A 26,137-nucleotide genomic window follows, 5' to 3' on the forward strand; every position below is an offset into this window, starting at 1 on the left:
CGCGAGTATTCGAAGGAGCAACGTTCAACGTCCAACCGAGCGAGCAGCCAACCAGCCGGCGCGCCGAGGGACAAAGAGCGGCCGCCGGCCCAAAAGAATAAATAAATAAAAGAGCCACGGAGAAAGAGAGGACGCGGAGAAGGGGTGACCCACGACGGGCGAAGGGAGGAAGACGAACCAGCGGAGGAGACGGAATAAGGATAACCGGTGAGAGAAGGAGAACGCGGCAGGGGGACGAGACAGGGAGAATAAAGTGGTACCGGGCCGAGCGGGGCTGCCATCAGTGCCAAGGACACCGACCGAAATCCAAGGATACCGCCAAGGACGGCGCAGTAGGGCCCGGCCCACGCCACGGTGAATTTACTTGCTCCCTTGCTCTCCTTCCCCCCTCTCACGATTCCACGGCTTCCTTTTCTTCGTCCCACCTTTTGCCTGATTCCCGAGCGAGCTCCTCGGCCTGAGCAAAAGGACGAAAAAACTTGGAGGTATATCGGCGAAGGGTACCCGGCGTCACCGGCGCCAAAGACATTGACCGAAATTCAAGGGCGTCGAGAACTCCTTCGGCAAGGCTGAAGGGGCCGCCAATTTGCGCCGAATCACACGTTAATTGCGCGGACGTTGCGCTTCGGAGAATCGTTTCGAGGGAGGCGACGGAAACGGAGATGAAGGGGAACGGATGATTTTTCGCGAGTTTCAGCTTTCACGGAGCGAGACCGCGCGGCTGTTGCTACTTAGGATCGCTGGGGAACCGTAGCCTCGACGTTTCGCCGACCGCGCGGCTGACTGACTTCTTCAGGGGTCAAGTATCGCGCTGATAATGTTATGTGTCTGGTAATTCCCAGGTGTACGCGCGCACCTTCCGTCCGCGCTTATGTCACGGACTAGGTTACGTGCGATCAACTGTAGCGGAACCACGCGGTAACCATAGACCGAGATACTGCGTTTCTTTTTTTTCCAATTCCCCGCGAGCTCCTTCGAGGCAGCGGCATTTCGAGGCTCGGATCGATCCCTCCGTCGCGTTTCCCGCAGATTTCCGCAGCTTTCCCGTCCCTCCGCCTCGTTCCGGTATAAAAATCTACAATTTAGTCGGGCATTCAAATCCCTGATGGAGGAACGTAGGAGAATCTCGCTGAGGGTTCTAGAGAGACGGGAAACTAGAGCGACGCAGGGGTAGCGGCGTCGCGGGAAAAAAAAAAAAGAAGAAGAAAACTACAAAAAGGCACGAGAAATCCTAGAGTCTGCGGATTATTTTTTTTCCCCTTTCCTCCGTTTTCCTTTTTCTTTTTTTTTTGCAAACTTGACTTTGCGCGTGCAGCAAAGACACGAGTATCGAGGAAGGACACGAGCCTCGATGCGAGCCCCAGTTTCGTAGCAGGCCTTTCGTTAACACCTGCCCGTTTGAATTAGCTTCCGGTGTTCCGCCGGCGAGGCTGGGCTTTCGCAGACTCTTTGCGCCGTTAATTGCCAACAACGAGGATCGTCTCACCCTCCCCCTTAGCAGGCCATCATTAAAAGAACGAGGCCGGCGGCTGCGGGTCTCGAGTTTCGAGGCAACGTTAGGTGGATGACCGCAGCTAGGCTGCGCCAGGGGGTGACTGGCGGTCGTTGCGAAGGAAAAATTCCAGAAAACGTGGGGGCGGATCGCGAGGGTGGACCGGTGTGTGTAAATGCGTTAGCCGAGGCTACGTCGAGCGAGGGTAAAGGGGAGAGAAGAAGTAAACCGCACGCATATGCGTGCGTACGCGCGATCGGCAAGAGTATAGGTAGGGTTATTTCTCCGGTTAACTCTCTCTCCCCCCCCCCCCCTCTCTATTTCTCTCGCTCCCTCTTTTTCCCTCTTCCGCCAATATTTTTCTTTCTCCGTCGGCCACTCCGTCTCTCAGAGCGACTCGTTCGCTCCCTCTCTCTCTCTCTCTCTTTCTAGCTTTTTGTCCCTTTCTTGCTCGCGCTCTCGTACCGGGGTTCGCTCGACTCGGTGTTCTCTTTCTCTTTCCCTCTGTTTTCTCTTTCCCCGTTTCTAACCCGGTTACGCGCTCTCGCTCTCTCTTTCCGTGGGCTCTCTCTATTTTTTCATCCCCCAGAAGGATGAGCCTGGACGGGGTGGAGCCACCCACGCCCACGCAAGCCGGCTCTAGGCCTACCCCAACGTAACTCCCAGTGCGTATACCTACCCTTTAGGCTGGCAGCCATCCCCAGATGCAGGCGACGCGTAGGGGGCGTGTACGTGCCCTTGTTGTGGCAGGCCTGGCTGCGAACAGGTCTGCCAGTCCTGGCTGCCAGCCACCGAGAGCACGTGCACGTTTTCATGGACACAAGGGGTGGGAGGGAGCACGCTTCCGTTGCTTAAGGGGCCAGGGGGGAACATTTCGATGCCGAGGGTGGAAAAGCCATCGGCCTCGACGAATACCTCGGGGTGGGAAGACCACCGTCAACGATTTCAACGCGATCTCCGCGAGTCCTGATCTTACCCCAAATTTCTTATCGGTAACTTCATTTTTTTTCTTTTTCTTCTTCTCCTCGATGACCATCCGTTCGATCAGTGGTGCCGGACCCGCATGTGCCAAATAGAGGACAATTACGCTTACGGTATTATCCGCTATCGTTGCTAGTAGCGTTACTCCTCGAAGACGTTCAATCTCGCTTCCCGATGACGACTCGTTTCACACGTCACGATCTACTCGCAAAGAGATATCTCTGAGAATCATTGCCTGCGATGATTTCTGACAGACTGACGAAGCTTCCAGTGGATATACCAACATGTCGTAAGTAGTAAGAATCGCGTAGACCCAGGCTGTAAAAGAATTTCGCTCGGCGTACGATAAACTTCCATCGTGGACTGAGAAGGAGGAGAAGAAGGAGCAGAAGAAGATGATGATGATGGTGCAGAAGAAGAAGAAGAAGAGGAGGAAGAAAAAGTAGAGGGACAACTGTATTACTGGTCGCGGCGTGTCGTTTGCATTCCGTGCCCCGGCGCGATGCGTCATCCGGGTGATCGTTCCCGTTCCACCGTTTCGGTATCTCGATCGTTGCTCGCGCATCGATATTAAACGGACGGCAGTCGTTCGATTTATCGGGACGCGGGGATCGGCTCGATACGATCTCGTACCACGGCGAAACGACTCTTCTGGTTCGGAGGATCGACCTTCACGGGATACCGCAAGTGTCGTGCCGGTCCGTTTTGCTGGACGTTTTCTTCGCGGCGTTTCCTGCCGTCTCGCGGCTCGATCCGATCCGCGATGCACCGCCGCCGCGCGCACGGCGATCGGTTTGTTCTCCACCATTATAAACGAAAGGCCGTGGCCGACTGAGACACGCATCGTGGAACAGGTGCCAACCGGTTCGAGAAACCTTTCGTCCCGTCTGCTGTCACTGGCCATCGCGAACCCGCAACAGCGACTCCACTCCACCCCCTTGCAGCGAACACCTTTTCCGATCTGTCTCTCTTCGCGTAAAAATGTGCTCTTCTCTTTTATTTTTTCGTGCGTGTGTGTTCACACGCGTCCAATATATCCGGCTGTAAGACGCGGATACAGGAATCCACGTGCCTCGTTCTCTCTGGAGCGAGAAACGTTCTTAGCTCCGAAATAGAAAATGAATTAACTCGCGAAGGAGATCGCCGGGGAACCGGTGGCGGGGGGATATAATCTGATTTAGGGGCGTTTGGCTAGTGGGGAATAAATGAGCGAGCGGCAACTTTTTATCAGCGCATAACTAATTAAATTTTAATCCGTTCGCCTCGCCTGGCCGCGAGCTACTCCGTTTCATTATTCACCGGACAAATGGGCCGAACGGCGAGTAAAAATTGCAAGGTTATTGGAAGAAAGCCGGGCGGAAGAGGCACGTGTCGAGAGCGAAAGGGTTGAAAATTTCAAAGTTCAACCCGTAGCGGGCCCGTGTGCTCGCTAAAATTGGAACGGCACGGGGCACGGGAAATGTTAGCGTAACAAAATAGCGAAGCCCACGGTAATTTCCATTACCCGCCACGAGCGCGGGAGTCGAGGAAAACGGAGGAGGAGGAGGCGAAGAAGAGGAGTAGGAAAAATTGCGCGCGGAGCGAAAGAAAGCGTCTCTCGAACCCTCCGCCGATACGGTCTTCCGGTCCTGGATAACGGGCAAGACGAATGGCGAGCATGTGCGCGCGAAGGTTGGGGTGACGCGGGCAGAGGGGAATCGGATGGGCATCGAAAGTAGCCAGGGGCCCCTGGGTCCGATCCCCGCGGCGGGAGCGATTTTTGCACGGTCGCGCGCACACGCGTACCCGATAGAGGACGACGACGACGACGACGACGGTACCTTCTTCGCCGCGGACGGTACTTCTTTCTTATCCCTCGGACGTTCTCCTCTTCCGATCGCACGCTCGCGCGTTCTCCTACACGCGTACGCGTCCCGCGCTCCGTCCTTCTGTCTCCCCCCATGGCACGTACCCCATCCCTCGTAACTCTTCTGCCCCGTACGTATACGCTGCTGCTCTCTTTCTCTTCCCCTGTCCCTCTGTTCGATGATCATCGTCCCTGCCGCGCCGTGCGTAACAGAGTAACGCCGCCAATAGAAGATCGTCGCCCGTGCGACGAGGAAGCAGGATAATCCAGCAGGAAGAACGGAGACGGCCGGATGCCGGGCGAGCCGCGTGGAACAAGGACGAGGGTAGCCGTTATTTTTATAGCGTTACGGTAGGTTAGAGTCGCGTCCAACCAACGTTTCAGGCCCAACCTAACCCGTTGCTTGGTCAGGGGCTCCATACGTTGTCTCTCCTCCTACCTCTCCTCTTCCACCTCCTTTCTCCTCCTCCTCGCTCCTGTACCCGGTGCACACGGTCTCTCCTCTCCTCTCACCGCAGCGTTCCGCAGTTCCTCACCCCATCGCTCACCTGTCTCTCGATCTCTGTTGTTCTCGTCCCTCTCGGTGGAACGGGGCTCGACGATCTCGCTCGCTCCCGCTGGCTGCGAGGCTGCGCGCATTTATAATGCACGCAAAATTTCATGCAGAACCGCTTCGGCTGCCTTCCAATCCTTTGATAACACGCTGTTGCGTGCGTACACACGGGTTCGGCGTTTCTCTGTGAACAGACGCGTACTACCTGTACATGGGACGGAAGGAGAGAGAGAGAGAGAGACGTTCCGCGGAGTCTACTTGCTCGTGTGCATCTACTACGCGTATGCGCGCGAGAGCGCGCGTCTATATTTAAAAGCGCCGCGTGCTTCTCCCCGTTCTTCTATTCTATTCTATTCCATTCTTCTCCTCTATCCTCTCCCTTTTCTTCTCTGCCCTACGCTGGTCCGTGTCACTACTCGGTTCGCGGGTTCTTCGACGGTCTCTGTTCCCTCGTCAACCGCCTCCCCCTCGTCCTCCCCTTCGATCGCCTCTATCGCGATGGGCAGCGCGGCGACAACTTCCGGTGGCCGGCCAGCCACGCTTCCACGATCGAGATGCGTCTCTCGAGTGCTGCTTCTCGAAAAAATATCCCTCACGTGCTGACACGAGTACACCTATAGACGCACGCACGCACGCACACACCCCTTCGCATTTTGCACCCTACCTTGTCTATCTCTCTCTCTCTCTTTCTCTCTTCTTCTCTCTGTGTGTCTGCAGCGTTAGGCGAGCACACACGCACGCACGTATCTACGCAGCACAGTTCCCGCGCTGGTCCACCGGTTCTCTTTCTATCGGCCGTTTTGCGATCTTTTTATAGGCAACAAACGACAAGTTAGCCGCGCTCCACGCGGTAAACAGGACGCATATACGGGATTCGAGCGTCTCCCTGCGCCTCGCCGCGTCGTTCGCTTCCAGATTTTTATCAATTTCGATACGTTTGCTCGGATCTCCCCTGTGGATTCTCGCAGGTCCGCTGCACCCCTCGCGAAAAGTCTGGCGGTTCGCCGCGCGATCTTCGCGCGTTGGAGAACCGACGAAAATCGAAACGCGAACGCCTCCTCGCGACTCGAATCGCTTGGCAAACAGATCGATGCGACGGTTACGATAATAACAGTACACCGATGTACTAGCGCGATCGCTAAGAAGCGGCTAGGTAACAACCGCGTGCGTACCCGCGATCTCGTTATTTCGGAACAGTTGAGAACGAACGGGTCCGCTAGCTGGAATCTTGGATGTAACTCCCGCAACCAGTCGATCTCCGATCGTTCGAGCGTAAATATTCTGAAAGAGCCACGAACCGATGGTAAGCTATCCCCACGGTTCGCCTACATCTTTATTCGCGGTGCTGCGGCAAATGGAATTTGCGCTTCCTTTTCAATAGGATATGGAAGCCGTAACGTCATTTTACGTTACATCTTGTCTCATAGGAGCCGACCGGGCGGAGGCGGTGTCGTGGTTCACGTCCTCGATGCATTTTCCGGTCTTCGACGCGTATACGCGCGCGTTTTTACGATCCTCGTTGTTTATTCGCTCGCGACGAATTATCCGACGCCGCGCGAGGATCCATCCATCGTGCCAGTGTCGCGTGCACCGTAATTTCCAATGAAATTCCCGAGCTCGACTGCCCCCGATCGTCGAGAAGATCGCTTGAACCTGGTCTGAACGTAATTCCCAAAGCCTGACACGCGTGACGCTCGCGCGTAAGTAGAAACGGAAACTTTGATTCTGGCCTCTCTGGCTAACGTAACGCAGTGCGACAATGGTGACGGTGGATTCAGCCGTCACTCGCTGGATGGACCAGCCGCAGCACGCCTGTCCTAGAGGGGCCAGAATCCACTTGGTCGTCGAAACTAGTTTCATGCGGCCAATGGTGCGGCCATCGCGTTCGACGTGGACCCAACAGAAACGTGGGCGATATCGTTAGAGAATCGTGATACGTTGGTGACGAGTTCTCGATGCGAGAACAAGTGGTATTGTTCGCGGGTAAAAGAAACGACTTCGCGTTTAGAACAACTGATCCCTCAACGAGATCACCGCGGACGAGTTAATTAAGCGGAGAATCTCGCCGCGCGATTAACGGTGTAACGGGTTTTAATTATCCGCGACACCTCGTCAGAGCGAAAATCAGGGCTGTTTTCGGTGACAAGGGCAACGCGGAGGGGAGAGAGAGAAGATCGCGCGCCTCGCGACCGTTCGCGGAGGGTGGACGGTAATAGGCAGGCTCCACCGTCCCTAAATTGCTCCCGTATTTCTTGTCCCCGTTTCTCGCTTTCCACTGGATCCCATTCTTCCATTCCCTCTCTCTTTCTCTTCGACGACTCGACTGTTCGATCTTCCTCTATCTCTTCTCTGTCAACTCGTCTTCTCCTGGAATTAAAGTACCACCTACCCAATGGCCTACCTCCATTATGCATCGGCCTCGACGATGCCTGTGACGACGACGACGACGACGACGACGACGACGACGACGAAAACGGCGACGCAGCCAGCCACCGCCAAACGACTACGACGCGGAGGTCCTCAATGCAAACCGCACCGACATTTAATTCAGTTGAACACCGCGACGGTATTTCGCGCCTGGTGATGTTCCATTAAAACACGAGACAATAACCTGACAGCTCTGATCGGCACGTCTCCGCCTGGTTCCCGCGTGCACGCCAGCCTCCACTCCTGTTTAAAACGAAGCCAAAGCTGTCTACCGAGAAACTGACTTCCGGCTTCCACCGGCTGCTCCATCCACGGATACGATTCTCTTTCCCCGTGTCCTCCTCCTTCCTCCCGTTCCTTCCAACGCCCACCTACTGCCGCTTTTTGTTCGACTCGTGTTAAACGCGTACGCTTAATGAAATCAGATATCGGTGGATCCACGATTGTTTTTACTTTTTCTCTCCCTTTCTCTCGCTTTTTCGGGAACGTCGTCGATGTATACACGATGTCCACGCCGTGCACCAACCCCTGGAAAGAAAGAACCCCATTGAGTATTCGTAAATATCCAGCGAGAATTGAAAGTGGAACGGGGAGGGGGGGGAGAAATTGTTGGCTGCGACGCATGTGGGTCACGGCAGTTGTTTCTCATCGTCCAATTGCCGTGGCACCGGCAAGTTCTCCACGGGCAACGGTAAACCGACGCAGCTTCTCTCACGGAAATAATTTCCCGGAAAATGAACGTCTCCAGGCTCGTGCACGCGTGTGCATATACGCGCATCCCCGCGGCCGGCACGCATGAAGAGAAACCGGCGGATTAAGTACGGGGGTGGGCTGGATCGCGGTGCGAGCAGCGAGAGACGAGGGGCGGCGCGGAAAGAGGACCAGACGAGAAACGCCGCGCAAACGTGTGTACGGAAGCGCGAACGAACGGGACGGAAGCTGACGGAGAAACCAAGTCAGGAAGCAGAGACCTAGTGGCAAGTGTCGGAACTGGCTCAAGTAAAAGGGGACAGAGGAATCGTGGTGTAACGGCAAGACACGGGCGCCGTCGAGCCTTTGAGATTCAAGCTTTCGATCCTCGTGGAAAGAAAAAAGAAGAAAAAAAAAAAAAAGAAAAAAGGGGGACTAATATCGCTGCCGTCGTTGTCTCGAAGGGAGCAGCTCCGCATCAAAGAGGCCGAAATAATTAGTCGCGCGTTGCGAATTAAAAATTCGAATCTCTCTCTCTCTCTCTCTCTCTCTCTCTCTCTCTCTCTCTCTCTCGATCCCCGTAAAGGCGGACGAAACGGTTGGAAAAGGGGTGAAAATTAGAGGAAAGATCGCAGGAAACGAACTAGGCTGGCGAACGGGGACGAAGCGGCGAGGAGGAAGAGAGTAGCAACGAGGAGACAACGGAGGCCAGGGAGTCACAGAGCGTTATAAGATCGATAGCTGATGTGATAGCAAGCCAAGCCGAGGCGAGGCGAGGCGAGGCGAGGCAAGCCAAGTCAAGCCAAGCCGACCCAACCCAACCCAACCCAACCGAACGGCGAGCCGACCCAACCGAACCCAGTCCTACCCTCGGTTCGTTCACCCCCGCGGCACATTCGCGCCATTATCTGTTCCAAATGTCGTCAACGGCATCGTTTCGTTTACGGCGCGGCACATCCACCTTCTATTCGCCCCGTGCACCAGAGCCCTGCCGCGCGCATTCGCTCGCTCGCCCCTCCGCGAGCCGCGGCCGCGGGATATATGCCCCTTTTTGCTCTGCCCCCGCGTGGCTCCAAGCGGCTCCAAGCGGCTCCAAGCGGCTCCAAGCAGCCCCCCTCGCGAACTCGTGCAAGCCAACCGAGAAACCGGGCAGAGAGACTTGCCCCGTTTCCTCCACCGCGCGTTCTCTCTCACCGGCCAACCCCGCGTGCCACCCCATCGCCCCTTGCAATCTCTCTCTCTCTCTCCTTTTCTCTTTCTTTCCTATTCGCTCGCTCGCCCCTTGCTTGTTTTTAAGGTTATGTGTTCGCCGCGCATTACGACCCATTCCGGTGCTCGGCTACGTCGTTTTACGAATCCCTGATTCCGCCTTATCGTCTTCCACCCCGCACCCCCAACCCCTTTTCGCCCGCACTACCCTTCTTCTTTAGCCTGCCCAACCACCCACCTTTCTTCGTGCTCGTAGCGCCTTACAGTTCCTCTCGCCGTTACAACGGATAACGCTTTTCTTTTTCGACCGCCTCGCGGAATTCCACCCTCGACCCACCCCTTTCCCGTGCCATCGCTGGGGGAAACGTTTCTCCCCTTTACGGCTTCCTTCGGCGATCGTCTCTACCGGTGACGCTGACCAATTTCTCAGCGGTTCGAACGATCGAGAGGAAACTTTCGACCTGGAGTACGTAACGCGAGAACCAGAAAAGAGAATGTATCGTCGACTCGAAGAATTGCCTCTTGATGCACCTTGGGCTGGTATTTTGAACGCGAGGCATTGTTGAGGCCCTTCGAACGAGTGTCGTCGGAATATCCGCGTAGAAAGATTGAGGCACCAAAAGAGAGAGAGAGAGGGGGGGAAATTACGAGCGAAAGGGGTTGAAACGCGGAGCGGCGCCGCGTTCGTAACGCTTAGCGCGCGCACTCGAGAGAAGAGCCGGATAATTGAATGTCGAAGACGTTTCATTCTGGCATCCCACGGGTGGCGGTTTTCTGGCTACGTATCCGTAACCGTGCGTTTTTCCATAAACGGGATGAGGTGGCGCGCTCGAGTGGCAGCTGCCACGAGAAATGCTGCGTCTCTATCCAGTTTTACGTCCGATAACGCCAGGGAGCCGTGCCGCCCTTCTAAGACGCGCGTGTGCACCTTTCGCCCGAGTGCGCGCCTCCCATCTTGTTCGCGCGCGTACGCTCGCGGAACGACATTCGACCGGGATGATAACGCGTTTCGATTCCGCGCGGCGCGTTATAAAGGGATACCCGACTCGAGCTCGCCGTGAACCACGGCAAATTCTATATTTATAACCGTCCATTCGCAGGCTAATGCGAATCGCGGGGAGGTTTTGGATTAGAAAAAGGAATTATCGCGGCGCTCCACTGGCCTCTAATCTGCCCGGCGAACGAACGGAAAGAGCAAGAGCAGCGAGAGCAGTGGCTGCGTCAGAAACGACGTCTCTGTAATGCTCGATAGTTCTGTCTTCCTCCACCCAGCCGGAGAGGAGGAATAAGCTCGAGTCGAGTTAGCTTCGAGGAGATTCGAGGCCGCTTATTAGCATAATGCGAGCAGTGGTCGGTGTCGGCAACAAATCGCGAGATTTAATAATTCGCTGGTGTCGAGTCCGAAAGACAGATTTAAACGAGCGAGCGCGATCGATTATGTTTTTTTCTGTTTTTTTTTTTTTTTTTGCAAAGCTTACACGCGTCATCGAGATAAATTGATTCGCGTAACGGATCCGCGACATCGGATCCGTAAGCAAAGTCGGAACCAAAGAAACGAGCGAGCGTTAGTTAGGAAAATTCGATCGAGTCCCAGTTCCGAAGCACTTTCGCTTTCGCTTCTCTCTTTCGGCGCGGCTCAGTCGGGTTTTCTCCAACTTTCAACAAGTAGCTAAACTCGCCGCTCGTACAACTCCCGGCCGCCTCTTCCCCCATCCCCCGATGGCTAGACCGAATCTCGGTTAAATCGTTCCGTCCTCGTCTCCGTTTCGATCTATCGCGTCGCTCGATGGAGGGTGGCAGTCGGACGCGGAGGAGCACCGTCGAAACGGCGTGCATTCGCCCGCAGGAGCGGTGGATCGGTCACGAGAAAAGCGACGCGCAAAGTTGCCAGAATTACGTAATGTCTACCCACCGCGTAAGGGAATTCAATGTCACGACTGTGTGCAGAGTTGAAAGAACATGCGCTACCATTCACGGCGGACTGTACAGTCGTAGCCGTGCCGAGGGACGAACGGTAGAGAGAGAGAGAGAGAGAGAGTGAGAGAGACGAAGAGAGAGAGAGGCGTAGAGCGAATGAACGCGCGAGGGAAAAAGAAGGAGAAACGGGAGCTTCCCCACCAAGTAGAATATGCCCGCGTATACACCTTATCACGGACTGCGATCGGGCCCGGTGCACGGAACCTCCTCCTGTACGCGTACTTCCGGCGGACGCCTAAATTTAGGCCTCGAAGCCCCGAGTATGCGAGCGTGCTCTTCCTCTCCGCCTCCGTTCGGCCGATCGTCCAAGGGGAACGGAGATCGAGGACGCGACAAATACGAGCGACGAAAAGGGGAAGACGAAGGTGGTGGTGGTGGTGGTGGAAGGGCGAGAAGAAGATGAGGGCAGAAAGAGAGACGCTTAGCTACGCGCGGTGGCCTGCTGTCCAGCCGTTCGACCGGCTGGCAGGTTTACAAGGAAGGTAAGGAAAGACAAGGCGAGGCAAGGTAAGCAGGCAAGCAGGCAGGCAGGCAGGCAAGCAGGCAGGCAGGCACAGCGCTCCCCGAGCTGAAGAGTACCTACGACACACACCGTCACGCATTCACCCTCGTCCGATCCCAGACCTGCCTGAACTCTTTTTCCCTTGGTCCCTTCTTTACCCTCCTCTCTTTCCGCTCGCAGCCCTCGTCACGCAGCCGAGCTGCCTGCTCGCCTGCATGCCTGCCCCTGGCTGGCTGCCTGCTTGGCTCGCTCGCTCGCTCGCTCGCCTGCTTCCACCACCGTTACCGGCGTCGTCACGCCGCTACTACCACCATCGCCGCCGCCACCACCACCACCACCACCACCACCACCACCGTCGCTATCGCCCATCGCCACCACCTTTCTCTCTCTCCTCATCCACCTTCTCGACCCTTCGCGCGTTCCGCTCGTCCCCCTTCAGCGCGGCTTACCATCCGCGTCGCACCAACGCGAGCTCTCTACCTTCGTTCGTCCCTCTTCGACGTCTCGTCGGTCTATCTCGCTTCCGCGGAGACTCAGGGTTCTTCGCGGGATCCCCTCGCCCTCGCCCTCGCCGCCGCAGTCGTTGCTTGCACGCCGAGCCGAGCCGTACGTGCTGTCTGGTCCCTTTTCCCCGTACTCCTCCACCTCCTACTCCTTCTCTTTCTCCTTCACCTTCCTTCCCTCCGTCTTTCTCTACGCCGCCGCCTCCACCACCTCCTCCGCCTCTTCCTCTTCTTCCCGCCGCCGATTTCTCCCTCCCTCGGCCTCGCCGGTCCTCTCGCGCGGCCCTGCGCCCAGGGGTGAACGAACCTACTAAATGACGGCCATGAAAACAGCCGAAGCTCGGGCACGAAGGATGAAGGAAGCCACGGACCGAACCCGCGGGAAGATCTGCCCTCTCCTACTTCTCCTACTGCTACTACTCCTCTTCCTCCTCCACCACCTCTTTTCTTCCTCCACTCATCCCGTCCTCGTCGACTCGCTCGCGTTCAGGTCCTGTCCGATTCTCTCCGGTCCTCTTCATCCTCTTCCGTCGGCGGTTCGCGCCTTTCCTCTTCCTCTCGATCTTCTTCCTCCGGCTCGATCCCATCCCCACTCGAGCGGCTCGCCTCGCGATCAACGATAACCGCGAAACCGGCTGATCGCCGGACGGCCGAATGATTTTCCAAGAAACACCGGTCCAGCCAAGAAATCGGTGCCCGGGTGTAACGATCGCGCGGATCTCTCGATGCTACGACCAGAAACGTGGCGATGCGTGATTCGTTGCCGGATGAGGACGGGCTCGAGGACAATTATCTCGCGAACGGGAACCAGTTGAGAAATTGATCCAAGAGACAAAGACCGGCAGGCAATCTCGACGATCCGTATCCTTGCCCGTTTCTTTCTTTTGTTTTTTTCTTTTTTTTTTTTTTCTTTCGCTTCTTTAAAAAAGCAACGGTGCGATCGAGCGATCTCGCGAGCCGATGGAGACGCGGCGGCGTACGTCTGCTACGGTCCGCTCTGCGAGCCGCGCGACGATTCAAAGGCGGGGTCTCCGCGACTTCCGATCCCATCGACGAGACATCCATGGAAAGTTTGCGCCGCTCCTCCGCGTCCTGTAATCATCGTCGCGCGGGGGCACGTGAGCGTGGAAAACCGGCGGGAAACGGCGAATAGGAATTACGAAGTCAGTGTGTCTCCCGTCGACTCGGCCGACTACCCTCGAATAGGCATCGTGCCGGAAGAACTCACCGGCGGAAGTTCGATTCTCAGGATCGATTCCGTATGCCGTCGGGCGTAAGTGCGTGCGCGTCTCGACGACAACGGGACAACCGCGCCAGCGAACGCGACCCGTCGTTCGCCAGACGAGCAGGGTCTGAGGGATCTTTTTTTTTTTTTTGCTTCTTCGATTCTGTGATCGCGACGATCGAGACCGTGGCAGGATCGAGCGGATGAAAAGATGGAATACTCGATGGACAGGGTTAAAAATTGCTCGTCCTCTTCGCTCGTCGACAGGATGCATGCAGCGCTGGTACTTTTTTCGAGAGCATTTCGCTCTGTCGGAGGGATCTCCCTTCGACCGGTCGGCTCGTTGGCGCCGATTCGAAATGGAGTAACTGTGAGCGCGCGCGCGATTATCAATAAACATGCGCGTGTACGCGTGACGAGCGCGTATTACGTAATCTCGCGACGATAAGAACTCGTTGCTCGGTTATAGCTCGTAAACGCCGCTCGAGCCTGACTCGTCGCGCGGCGACTCGCTCGGGATCGTAATGCACTCTCTCGCGCAACGACTCTTTCTCTCTCTCTCTCTTTCCCTCCATCTATCTCTCTACGTACTCTCGTCTCGCACGAGCAACAACGAGGATTCGCCTTGGACGATTATACGCGGAGGCGATCGCGCGGTTTTTTCTGCCCGCCGCGCCAAGTGACTCACGGAAAAATAGTTGGGTTTTTCAGGGGGGGCGAATTTCGCGGACGAGCAGAGGGAAAAAACCTGTACCGGTTCGATGGTTTTTGTCCAATCGCCGTGGACGTTTTGCGCGATGCCAGCGCTGGCGGCGCTTCCTTCTTTCCTTTTTTTTTTTTTTTTTTCTTTTTTGTCGTCGGAACGGTAATTTGCTTCCGTTTATAAAGGCGTAACGCAGAACACGCTTCAGGATTAGACCGCAACCGGTCTGCTCCGTGACACGAGAGGCCTTTTGCGTGAATATATCGGTCTTGCCGTAACTTTTTCTCGCGCAACGCCAAGTATTTTTATTAGTTTACATGAAATTAAACCCATTTCCTTCCGTTCTAATAAATAAAACAGCTAATAATAAACGGGAGCCGAGGCTCCCGGAGGCGAACACGGAACACGCCCCTCGCCTCGCCTCGCCTCCTTGCCCTGCCTGTCATCTAAGAACGTTATTGGTTCTTTTTCATCGTTGCGTCAAAAAAGGATCCTCCTTTTAGAGCGGCTGCGTCCCCGATCGCCGATAAATTGACCCTTTATCCTCGGATTTTTTCCACGCCCGGACTGCCAGCCAACCTGCCCGTAATATTAGAAGCCGCTTTTTAAACCGGGAACGTGCGTCCGCGGTAATGCGTCGAGCATTTCGTCACACTGGAAAGGACAGCCAGCCGATCGATCGAGAAACGAACTCGAAACGGATCGACGTAGCCTTAAAGTCATAGCTCTTCGTGTCCGACTGGTCGCACTTAATTCACTGACGCTCGTCGTTCCGACAGAAACGCGTGGATCTCGTCCTGCACGTCGACGACCAACTTGGAATCGTTTCACCAGCGTGGTCCACAGCCAAAAGTTCGGCTGGTCCCGCACTTCAATGGCGTCGCGCTCAGGGTATCGTTTGTTTCGACTCGCGTACGCTTGGCCCGACATCGCAAAAATCGCGTCGAGTTATTGTGCTCGGGCTGTTGTGCGTGCCTCTCGTGGCCACGGTTTCGTACGGCACCGGGAGAAAGGGAGCAGAGAGAGAGCACAACGAGAGGGAAGGGAAAGAAAGGATCTGAAACGAGCTTCGGATTTCGAGTCGTAAAACCAGACCGTAGCCTCGGTTGGAACCCTCTCTCCCCATCGGTGCGCGACACGCTTCTCCGTCTTGCTCCCGCTGCTCTCTCGTTCCCGTTTCCCACCCTGGTCCGCGCCCTTACCGAGATTTCCTTCGTCCCCGTTTCGCTTCGCGATTGTTTTCGGATCAAGCGGCCATGGGAATTGTTGGAGACGACACGGAAACGGGGCTTCCGAAGACTCTCACAGCCGCTGGTCCATTCGAGCCTCTGGCCAAATTGGCCTTAACCCGCCGCGCAACGGTTCCTCTTCGGGAACGCGCGGATCTTTGCGTACAACGGTTCTAATCGAAGGGCTATTTAGGTTGACGGGGTTGAAGTTTCGAAACTTCACCCCTGCGAAGATAGTTGAGTCAGATAATGCGGTTATTTATGCACGCCAAGTGTCAACGAGAGGCGTATTTTTATATAGAACGTGCGACGAGGATTGTTTCAAGCAGCCAGGAGCGATCAGCGAAACCAGAATCACAGGACCAAGCATAGGGTGCTGACCGACCGACGCTGCGTCAATTAGTGCCGGCTACTCGAGGCTTCGAGTTACGAGCGGTCTATACGATTCGTTCCATCGAGTGTACGCGAGTTTTCAGAACGCTCAGCCTCGCCTTGGTCCGCGTTCTAACGCGAACGCGCGACGCACCGTGTCCGGTGCTCGACGTTCCCCGCGTGCACTCGAGTCCGTCGACAACGATTTTCCGTCGCGAGAAGAGACCCTCCTCGATGGCTTCCGCGAGCTGAAAAAGAGGCGGACACGAGCGCTCGAAAACCACCTTCGGCTATCAGCGAATTAGCAGCGAGCCAGCGATAACCTTAATCCCAGGATGGCTCTCGATGATCGATCAGCCGAGAAAAACTGCCGCGAATTACAAAGTTTTAAATCGTCGTTAAACGAGTCGCCTCGAATCGCGGGGAACTTTGTTCCCCCGCCGTTCGATCTCGTTCCGTTCCGGCCCGTTTAATTTTACGGGTCGCACGGTCATTAACTAACGTCGAATATGCTGATTACCCGCGATTAGGATTCCCCGCGATAATCGTAGAGTTTTTAACGATTCCGGTCACGAACCGAGAGAGTCCCGATCGGTAGAATGCGATTACGCGTTCGCCACGATTTCGACGTCTCTGGCTGGGACGCCCGTTTCCGTTCTCTAGTGGGTTCGACGGTATGCGGCCAAGATCGACTCCTCGAAATCCTCGTCGAGAGCTACTAGCGTATATCAACGTGCACGCTCGGTCAAACGATCTATTATTGTCTCATTACCGAGGCGTATCGTAACGGGCCTCCGCGTCTCGAGCGTTGCCTTCGTCCTCTCCCTTTGCCGCTTAATCCTCCCCCTCGATCAGGGGAGGGGAAGGTGCGATAACAAGCCGGCGAGCTACCTTCTTCTTCTTCCCTAGCTATCGCCGGCTCCGAGTCTAGGACCTCTCGAGACGGGAGAATGCGCGCACTCGCGCCACCGTCAACGAGAAAGAATTCAGGCCGTACGTGGCCATACAGAGCGCGAACCGCCGCCCTGCTTCGTCGACGCCGCCCGCCCAACCCTCCGCGGCGGCGTCGCGCTTAGACTAAAGCCAAGATCGAGACACGAGGCTCTGGATATTTGGGACGAGGATTTTAGGTCACGATAAACGCCACGGACGGCTCGTATATCTCTCGCATCTCGAGGAGGCTCCCGGTGGAGAATCCGACGGCCGCCACCCACCGAGTCCAACCCTGACGCGAAGGGGTGCGCGCGGTTTCTTTCGCGACGCGATCGGTTTAATTGACGCCGCCTGGATTACTCGAGAGGTTCGCGGCGCGCGTTTGACATCGAGAGAATTTGTGGTCGAAATATCTGATCGACTTGAAAATTCTGTGGGAACGTGAAAGGCACGCGCGACGAATTCACGCGTTTTAATGGCCTCTCTCTCTCTCTCTCTCTCTCTCGCTGCCAGCGAACGATTACCACTTCCCGTTGCGATTAATTATCGAACAAATTTCCTGAGCGGGGAACGGCTGGGAAAAAAAAGGAGACGAGCGAGAAAGAAATTCGAGCCGTTCATTAGCGAGCTGTTCTTCTCGCGAGGCGGAGGTTCAGCCTTTGAAGGTCCCCCCAAGAGGATTGTTAAAATTCCGCGGGTACTTCTTTACGAGCCGGGCGCGGATTAGCCTCATCGATAGGTCAACTTCGATCCTGTGTAATTGCGGCCAGTTCATTCTCCGCGGACACGGGAAGCAACCGTAGGAGGACCCTTTGAGGCGGATTCACGCGTAATTACAGCTGACGAGCTTAAAGCGGCGGTACTCGAATAAACTGAATTTCGGGCCGGAGTGGCACTTTAGAGGAGAGCCCAGGCCGGAGAGAGCCGCGCACGGCTTGCCGCGCTGGACGAAAAGCGTGAACAGCTGGTGTAGATAGCGGTGCGAGCGCGTCCCGACCCTCAAAAGGCCGGGTTTGAACCAGCGCGCGGCCACAGAGAGCGCGAAAAAGGATAGACCGCCCCGCTCTTTTGCGACAAAAGTCGTACCCGTCTTTCGTCTCGCGAGCTAACGCGAACGAAATTGCCTGGCGACAGCCACGATTCCGCGTGGATCGTCTCTCGATTCAGTTTCAGCGAGAGATCGTAAGCGCGAGTACGAAGACGTGACAAGCCAGAGACGCGAGGAAGATTTCTGCGACGTCAGGAGTATTGAAATAAATTAAAAACTTGTCTGGATCTCTCTATTGGGACGCCATGATCGCGAACGATCGATTAGACCGCGAACGAATTCGAGGGATGAGCCTAGCCGGTGGCGTGCAACGATCGCTGCACTTGGACTTGGTCTATGAAGCTGTCAAGTCCTCTCGAAAGGGAGTGGGATCGCGTTCTCCAGCGATGCGGTGGGGGAAATCAGGTTGCAGCCGAGTTAGCTGCTGGATAAAGGTGCGAGCCATGGAAATTAAGATCCGCTCGAATCGCGCGCGAGAAAGTTTATTCCCCGTTAACGGGCGATAACGTCGTCGATCGGCTTGAAGGGTACGCGGCAAGTGTAACGACCGAGGATACCGGTTCGCGGACTTTTGGCACATTCCACGCGTGCTTCGCACGGTTTTACGACGCCTGTTCGCATGGAATACCGATCGAAACGCGTGCTAATCGCGACAAACCGAACGCGTCGCGAGTACACGCTCGAAGCGACGTTCGCCTCCTTCCTGCTCTCGAGTCCTTCGAGAAAGAGTGTCATAAATAAGGCACAGGTCAAAACGGTTCGTTGCTGTCACGTATTACCGCGCGCGGTAACATCGCTCTAACCCTAACAGTCGACAGAGGAGATCCTGAGTGGTCATAAATCTTGGGCCACGCTGCCAGTTGTCAAGGGACGCGTCAGGCTCGTAAAACGCGCGAGGTTCCGAATAATTAGCCGCGCGCGCGGTTCGGCAAACGGACGCGGCCGGTCGTTCGGACGGGTCCATAAAGAGATCGTCGTCCGCGAATCGATCGGCGCGCGGGTCACACTTCCGGCGAGCCGTCGAGGAAGTTGTTGGAAGGGCGAGCCGTTCCGCGGGGAAAAGAAGGAAAAGGAAGAGGGACGAGAGCCAAGGCGGGAGAAGCAGCTGCAGCAGCGGCAGGAGCACCGCTCGATGGAGAAAGAGGCGATGGAAGAGGAGAAGAAGAGGCGATCGCGCGAGGAAGAGGAAGAAGGTCGTGACTCTGGTAGCCTACATCCAAACGCGGTTATCTTGTTCCCTCTCTCGATGTCCCGATGCCTTCGCGGCGGGTTCGCGCGTACACGGATAGAGACGCACCCGAGAGAAACCTCCCTTCTTCCGTCTCTATCGCTCCCAGCCCGTTACGCCGACGTTAACGGCCCTTAACCATACAGCCTGGCCTTCCTTTAACCCTACAACCGGCGATACGGGTTTCGTTGAACGGCCGTCCGCCGTTCCTCGACCTTATCGTCCGCGATGAAACGTCACCGGGCATCGAGGATCACGATCGAGGCAGCGGACGAACCCGCGGCTCCGTCTGACCCGTCAACGTCGCTCTCGTCTGTATCTGCTTACGTAGAGGCGAGTAAGTAGCCTGCGTGTACAGATATACCCGGAGACCACGAGGCTGTACCGAATCGGCGATCGATCGGCGAGAAAAAGGGAGCCAAGAAGATGTAATAAATATTAACCGATCCCAGTGTCGAAGCTATATGTCGCGCGCTCAATTATTCATGAAAGCATCGCTGGAAGCGGGTACAGTCCCGTGCAACAGGGCGTCTATCTGGTTACGCTCGAATCGATACGACATAATTGTACGCCTGAACGTTCGACGGCGCAAGATCTCTCATTTTTATCGCTCGACTCGCGACACGGATAGACCGATGGATGGCTGGGCCTAGCCGAGGGTTTTTTCGTTTCGCGATGTACGAACGAACGCGACGACAACGGGTTGCTGGGGACGGAAATCGGCCGGTTCGAGATGGTCTTCGCGAGGGGGAACAGGTGGACTTTTGGTCGTCGCGTAGCGAAAGCGAGAGTCGTAAGTTAATTTCACCTTGGCCGTCGCGAAGACAGCCAGCCGTGTAACCGGCTCCTGGCCGTCCGACAATGGCGCCGGTCGAATCGCGGATCCTTGCAATTTAATACGGGCACGACAATGCGCAAACACAGACGGCCGCAGGCCCGATGCGAATTTAATATTGGCGGGATTTCACTTGCAAAAGTGTCGGGGAGAGGGCGGGGATTTCGCGATTGAAATGCATCGTAATATTATCATCCGTTGTAATTTCGGTAATGCGGCGGCACGTGAATTACGCACGGATCCATAACGGGGGCCGCTATCCGAACAGCGGCGATGTAATTCCAGATACGGGTGCGGACGAGATATATATTCGTTCGAACATCGCGGAACGATCGAGCTCGCCTGTTTAAAATTACCGATCCCCTATCCCCCACCGCCTTTCTCCTCCGTCTCCTCGAGATCGAAGAGCAATCGCGTTGGACGCGTTTCGCGATCGAACGATGCTCGCGCGGCGAGTCAGTCGTCCCACGGTGGGCCAAGTTGCGAACGAGATGGGTAGGTCGCGGGATCGGAGTACGTGGAAGCCGGACGCGCGCTCCTCCGGAGAGGCGAGGAGACGCGAGCAAGCATAAGTCGCGGAGCGTGCGTGCGTGCATGCGTGCGTGAGCGGTTGGTGCGTGTGCAGCGTGCGTGCATAGGCGCGAACGTAGGAACGTGGAGGAGAACGTATGTACTGTAGAAACGAGGAACGGACGTAGGTATTACTCTCCGGTTCGGTACGTAGGACGTGCGTGGCACGCAGGGTGTTGGTGTAGGTCCAGGGCCCGGCTCGGCCAATGAGGGGCCGGGAATTCGTGGCAGAACGCCGAGCAGGCCGGCCAATCGCGGGGCCCCGTGTCTCCCCGGGGTTACTGACCTGGCCAACGCGTTAAATATCCCATCCTGAAAAATATCCTGCCCTCTGCGTCGCGTACCCACCGGCGGACGAAGACGCGGCTACACGCGTGCAACGCACACGTACTTGTGTACACGCGGAAAGGGAAAAAGAGGGAAACACCGAACGGGGTATAAAGGGAGGGACGAGGAGGGGCGAGGGTTCCGCCGCGGGAACAACGAAGAGAGTGGAGTACCGAGAGGAACGGAGAAAGAGAGAGTGAGAGAGGAGGAAAGAGAGCGACCGCATACCCCCTTTGTTTGCACGACCACGTTCGACCGCCTCTCTCTCTCTCTCTCTCTCTCCCCCTTTCTCTTACTCTTTTTCGCATCTCTTCTCCCTTTACTTCTCTCCTTCTCTCCGCACGCATATTTCCTACTACTCCCCGTGGCTTCGTATTTCATTGATTAGTATTGCCCATTAAAAGGATGCCTTTATTTCGCCGCTCTTCCATTCCCTGGGATCGACGGTTCCCTTCCTCTCCACGGCCTCGGCCATTCCTTTCCCTCTTCTTCCCTCTGTTCCTTCTCGCAGCTCTTCCGACCGCGCGAGCGCTCCGTTTCTTCGCGTAACCACGCCGAAAACAACGCGGACTCGTTTCATTTCGTAAAACGGACACTGTTTCGGGACGTTTACCCTCGAATGCTATATTCGATCTTGTCGTCGAGTTTGTCTCAAGCCCTTCGAATTTAACATCGAGCATGAAAAGCGTCCCCACCATCCTTCGTTTTCTTTCCCTCTTCCTCTCTCACTCTTTGGTATCACGTTCATTGGGCTGGATTTGCTCGAATCAACGTCCGTTCCGGGACGTTCAGCGCTCTTCTCTTAATCGAATGCGACTCGTCTTTTGGATAGCTGTATGCGTGGCTAGATACGGTCCGGTTGAAAACGGAGCACCCGGTATACGACCGGAAAGCACGAGTCCACGCACGCACGTCACCGGGAACGTATTGCCGCTCGTGCGCCCAATTGCAGACTGACAGAGGAGAGGTCTCTTGGCCGGAAGCACGTAGTAATATGCGTAAAAATATTATTAATGAGCACGATGGCGCGTCAGCCCGACTACGCTCCCGACTGTTTACCCACCCCGAATCGGTACCTCGATTGCAGTAGGAAAGGAAAGGAAAGGAAAGAGAGAGAGAGAGAGAGAAAAAGAAGAGCGAACCCTCGTTACCGCGACATCGCAAGAGAAAAAAGGTGCAACGCGTCGATATTTAAAATCAGCTTCGAAGCGTGCTCTCTTTGAGGCGAAGCGCAAAGAATCCGATGCCGTCCGATACGGAGTAAACGACGCGTGACGCGATAAAGGGTTAAATTTTCTACGATGCCACGTCGAGTGGAAAGAATCAGGCGACCCGACGATTCGTTCTCCGTCGCATTTTTTTCTTCTCTGTCTTCGTCTTCTTCTTTTTTTTTCCCCCCTTTCCTCTTTTCTCTTTCAATCCGCGGAAAGAGTAAACGAGGCGGCGGTTCGGTTGTGCCGCGCGCGTACAACGGGGGCAGAGGGAAAGAGAGCGATAGAGCGCGGGGCCACTAAGGCGGCCCAACCCTTGTGGACTTTTGTATCGATTACCCATCGGTTGGGCGAGGTTTCGCCCCGGCCTCGAACGGCCGTAATTTTAGCGCAAATATTCTCGCGCTAATTGGAACGATCGGCCGATCTCCGCCTCGCGGAGGCGAAATAATTTCGCGATGCTCGTCGCCCCTGCCCAGCCTCCATCTTACCCTTTCGATCCCCATCCAGGATCGCATCCAGCTGGATGGAATCAGCGGGGTGGCCCTCTCGACTCGTCTTCGATGGTGCTCGACGACCCCCCGCGAAATTAATCGGACTTTGTATTCGAATCGCGAGGACAGAGACGAGGAGTCCCTCGAGGTGGCCTAGCCAGGATCCCGTAGGCGGGTGTGCGCGCAGGCCAAGGGCCAATTTTCGACCGCTGAGAGAATCGCGGCAAGTGGCGCGCGCAAGACGGACGCTTTAAAATTTCAAATTCGGCCCGCGATCTGCAAGTCAACGCTCGAGCTCAAAAGCTTAACTGCGCGGCAGCGGGACGGCGAGGAGGCGCATAAAAATGCCCGCCGATATTTGCATTCGAGAATCGTCCTCGATACTCTCGAGCCCTCTCGCCGATCGTTCCTCTCTCGAGTACGATTGTCCTCCGCACGATCGTCGCCGGAGGACACGCTTCTCTCGAAACTTTTTATACCAACTCGACGATGCACTTCGCCCGTGTATCGAGTCGCCCACCGAGAGACCGATTTTTCGGTGCTCGACCGCATCTCGAATCGAGACGAAGGGTATCCAGGATCGCTGCGATAAGAAAAATATCCAGACGCGGATATTTCACGAAGATACGAACGCATGTATTTCCGGAATTTCTACGAGAGCGCGCACAGCCGATACTAATAAATTCTAATGCGAGCGCGATAGTTTAGCAGATCGCGTAACTTGTTTGCCGTTACATGGTTCGTATAAGCCGCTTAATTGTTTAATAATAATGGTAATAGTATCGCCAACAAATAGACGGCGAGTAAATAGAAGCGAGTAAATCGCATCGATCGTGCCCGGCCACCGCGGACCTACATTATCGGGGAAATTAATTGTCGCGTTCGCGTTACATCCCTTCGAAACGATGCCTCGTGCAGCATTTTCGTCGCTACCCTTATGGAATCGTGCCTCGAAACCGAATCGAACGACCGTCACACGCTTTCCGATCGCCTTTCGATTTTTCATAATCGACGAAACCAAATAATCCAAAAGACGCGGACGGAGCGAACGTGAGTGAAAAGTGACCGTTCTCGTATCGACTGGAAATCGGCGAGCATAGGAGGCAAACCGGGTATGCGGGAGACGGTGCAGGCGGAAAGTGGGCTGTCCGGCAGACCGTCTCGGTAAGCCGATTATCCACCTAAATACGAAGCCAGAACGATGCATGTGGCTTAAATTGGCGCTGCTCTCTCTCCCCACCGAGTGTCCCCGCGCGTTCCATCGCGCGTTCACCTTCTTCCCCGCGATTTTTGACTGGAAAACCGAGCGACCGTCCGGCGAGTTCCCAGGACAGCGGTAGCAGCGGCCGTGGTACTCGTCCGCGCTGTCGTTCCCAGCGAACAATGCGGAAGGCGCTGATGGTTCGATGGACAGCGGCGGGAGCAGGCTCTGAAGAAGGTGTTTGTCGGTGCTGGTGAGCTAGGCGAGAGGGTGAGGAGAGCGAGGGGCTATCTCGTCCGAGGGGCCGAGAATGTCTGCGACGAAAAGTTGGTCGACGCCACGCGGCGAATCGAGGATTTACGGGGCTCGTTCGGCGTGCCAGCGGTCGAGATCGCACCGTGCAGCAGGCACCGCGCGGCTCTACGGACGAAGAAGAGGGCAGCGAGCGAAGGGGAAGCCAGAGAGGCACGGAGGGGGACGCGATTTTTCCGCGGGCGGGATTTTGAAACCTGTTTGAGCGCTTTGAAATCTAGAGAAATAGAAGAGTGGCGACCAAAGCCGGGCGGGCGGGCGGGCGGTCAAGGCAGGATCGGGTGCAGAGGCTCCGCCAGCTGGAGAAGTGCAACGACTCGAGGAAGAGCAGACGCGAAAAGAGGATCGAGGAGGAGAGAGAGAGGGAGAGAGAGGAGGTTGCTCACGAAGGATGGCCCGACGAGTCAAGACGTACGCAGAAGAGAAGATCGACAAAAAGTAGTTCGTCGTTCGCGTACACACAGCGCCGATTCTCTCTCGCTCTCTCGTTCTCTTATTCTCTTCTCTTCCCTTGGGCGACGCTTCTTCTTTCGGTCCGTCGCTCGCCGTTGCACCGCTCCGCTCTTTCTGGACGCCGCCGTCGTCGTCGTCCGGCTGAATGTAGATCGGTAGACGCGACGCGGTGTGCACGCGAGATATTGAGTTTCTTCACCACGCGTAGACCTCTCGTCTTGCTTTATTTCCGAGCGATTCAGCGCAAAACTGGACCCTGCTCGCGCCGCAAAACGTAACCAGTAATCGTTACGAGTGTCGGGACGCCAGGTCGATCCACCAGGTCTCCCGAACCGGGGTGGGGACTCGAATTCGACGGTTCCACATTTTCACCGAGGGGCGAGAGGGGAGACCTTCTGGTATTTCCCTTCGAGCACGATCTTACCAAGGACGAGGGGGAGCTGCACTTTCGAAAACTCGTCGAAGCTGCACACGCTGGCCAAGTTAATCGCGCTACGCGATAGGATCGACCGCAACCACCTGACGCGCCGCGTACGTTATCGGGTGGTAATTATCAGAGAACCAACCAGCCCGTCATTTTTCGACATTCGTACAGACCGGTAATAAATATCCTCGCATATTTCAAGTGCCCGGTACTAATGTACAGTCCAACGTTATCGCGAACCAACGAAACTAGAAAAAAAAAGAAAAGAAACAGAGGAACTCTCTCTGGGTTCCCTAATTGACTTCGTCTGCAGCGAGGGTTAACCAAGGGATAAACCAACGACGTTTGAAAACGTATCGCGACACACCTGAGCCAACGATCGCACACGGATGTGGGTCATAAGGATTGTTCGTCAGGATTTCAACCCCTGCGAACCCCTTCAACGACTATTCCCGCCTTTTCCTCGCCGCGGTTCACCGTATTCGCGAGGTCCGCTTTTCTTACGCTCGCGCGATTATCCCGTAATAAACAAGCGAGCCGGGTTACTCGCGTTTCCGCAAAGGGTGGAAATTTGCATGCGCGCAGCGCAGGGTGGTTCCCGCGAGCCCATCGACGAACCCTTGAATCGAAGAACCGACAGGCCGCGCGCCGCGTCCCGTCGTCACACGGGGGAGGGGGGGACGCGGTTTTTATTAAGCCCGACCGCTCCTCCTCTCCGGCGGGCGTAAAAAAAAATCCGTAAACATTCTTTATTTATCCGGGGGCTGAAGTTTCGCCGGGTATAGAACCGGCGCGTTACTTTGCAACGCCGTTCAAAAGGTCCTCGCCGTATTACCACAGAGACGGGTCCGCGAGGTCGTAAAAGGTTGCGCGCCAGCGACATAAAGCGTTTAATGTGCAACTCTTGAAATTCTATTTGCACCGGCGATGCGCCGCTTCTGCGGCCCTTTGCGTGCCGTTCCTGCGCAGGTGGCGCCATCTGCCACGCCGGAACAATGCCGTTCCCGCCGTCGCCTCTTCCGTTCCCAGCTGGGACCGGTCTCACCTTCGAAACAAACTTCAACCCCCTTACTTTCCTACGTGTTTCCTTGACACGTTTCTTTTCTCCTTTCCTCCCGTCCCCCCCGTTCCAAGCCGTTCCAGGGATGCGTGCCAAGGATGTCGTTAAAAGAAAGAGGAGCCACGTTACGATCCTCCGGTTCTCGAGGCTGACCCAACCTCTTCTTCCGCGTAACGTCGATCGCCACGTCGTTCGCAGCGAACGAAAAATCCTCCGCGTTCGACGCCATTAATTTTCGTCCAGCGCGCTCTCCCACTCGCTCTGCTCTCTTTTCGATCCGACGCATTCTTCCTCTCCCGGTCGCTTTGGGATCTGGCTTTGCCGACCATGTT

General features: G+C 55.8%; 1 long non-coding RNA gene across 1 annotated transcript in view; it reads right to left on the reverse strand.

Moving 5' to 3' along the window:
• The window catches only part of LOC143428517 (uncharacterized), a 147,630-nt gene extending 121,777 nt beyond the window's left edge, over positions 1-25,853 (reverse strand). Inside the window, exon 1 of the long non-coding RNA XR_013102432.1 lies at positions 25,841-25,853. This is a non-coding gene — a long non-coding RNA (uncharacterized LOC143428517). The remainder of the gene's footprint in view (positions 1-25,840) is intronic.
• Between the last annotated feature and the right edge of the window lie 284 nt (positions 25,854-26,137).

Source organism: Xylocopa sonorina, chromosome 10 (genome assembly GCF_050948175.1).
Source record: "Xylocopa sonorina isolate GNS202 chromosome 10, iyXylSono1_principal, whole genome shotgun sequence".
NCBI lineage: Eukaryota > Metazoa > Arthropoda > Insecta > Hymenoptera > Apidae > Xylocopa > Xylocopa sonorina.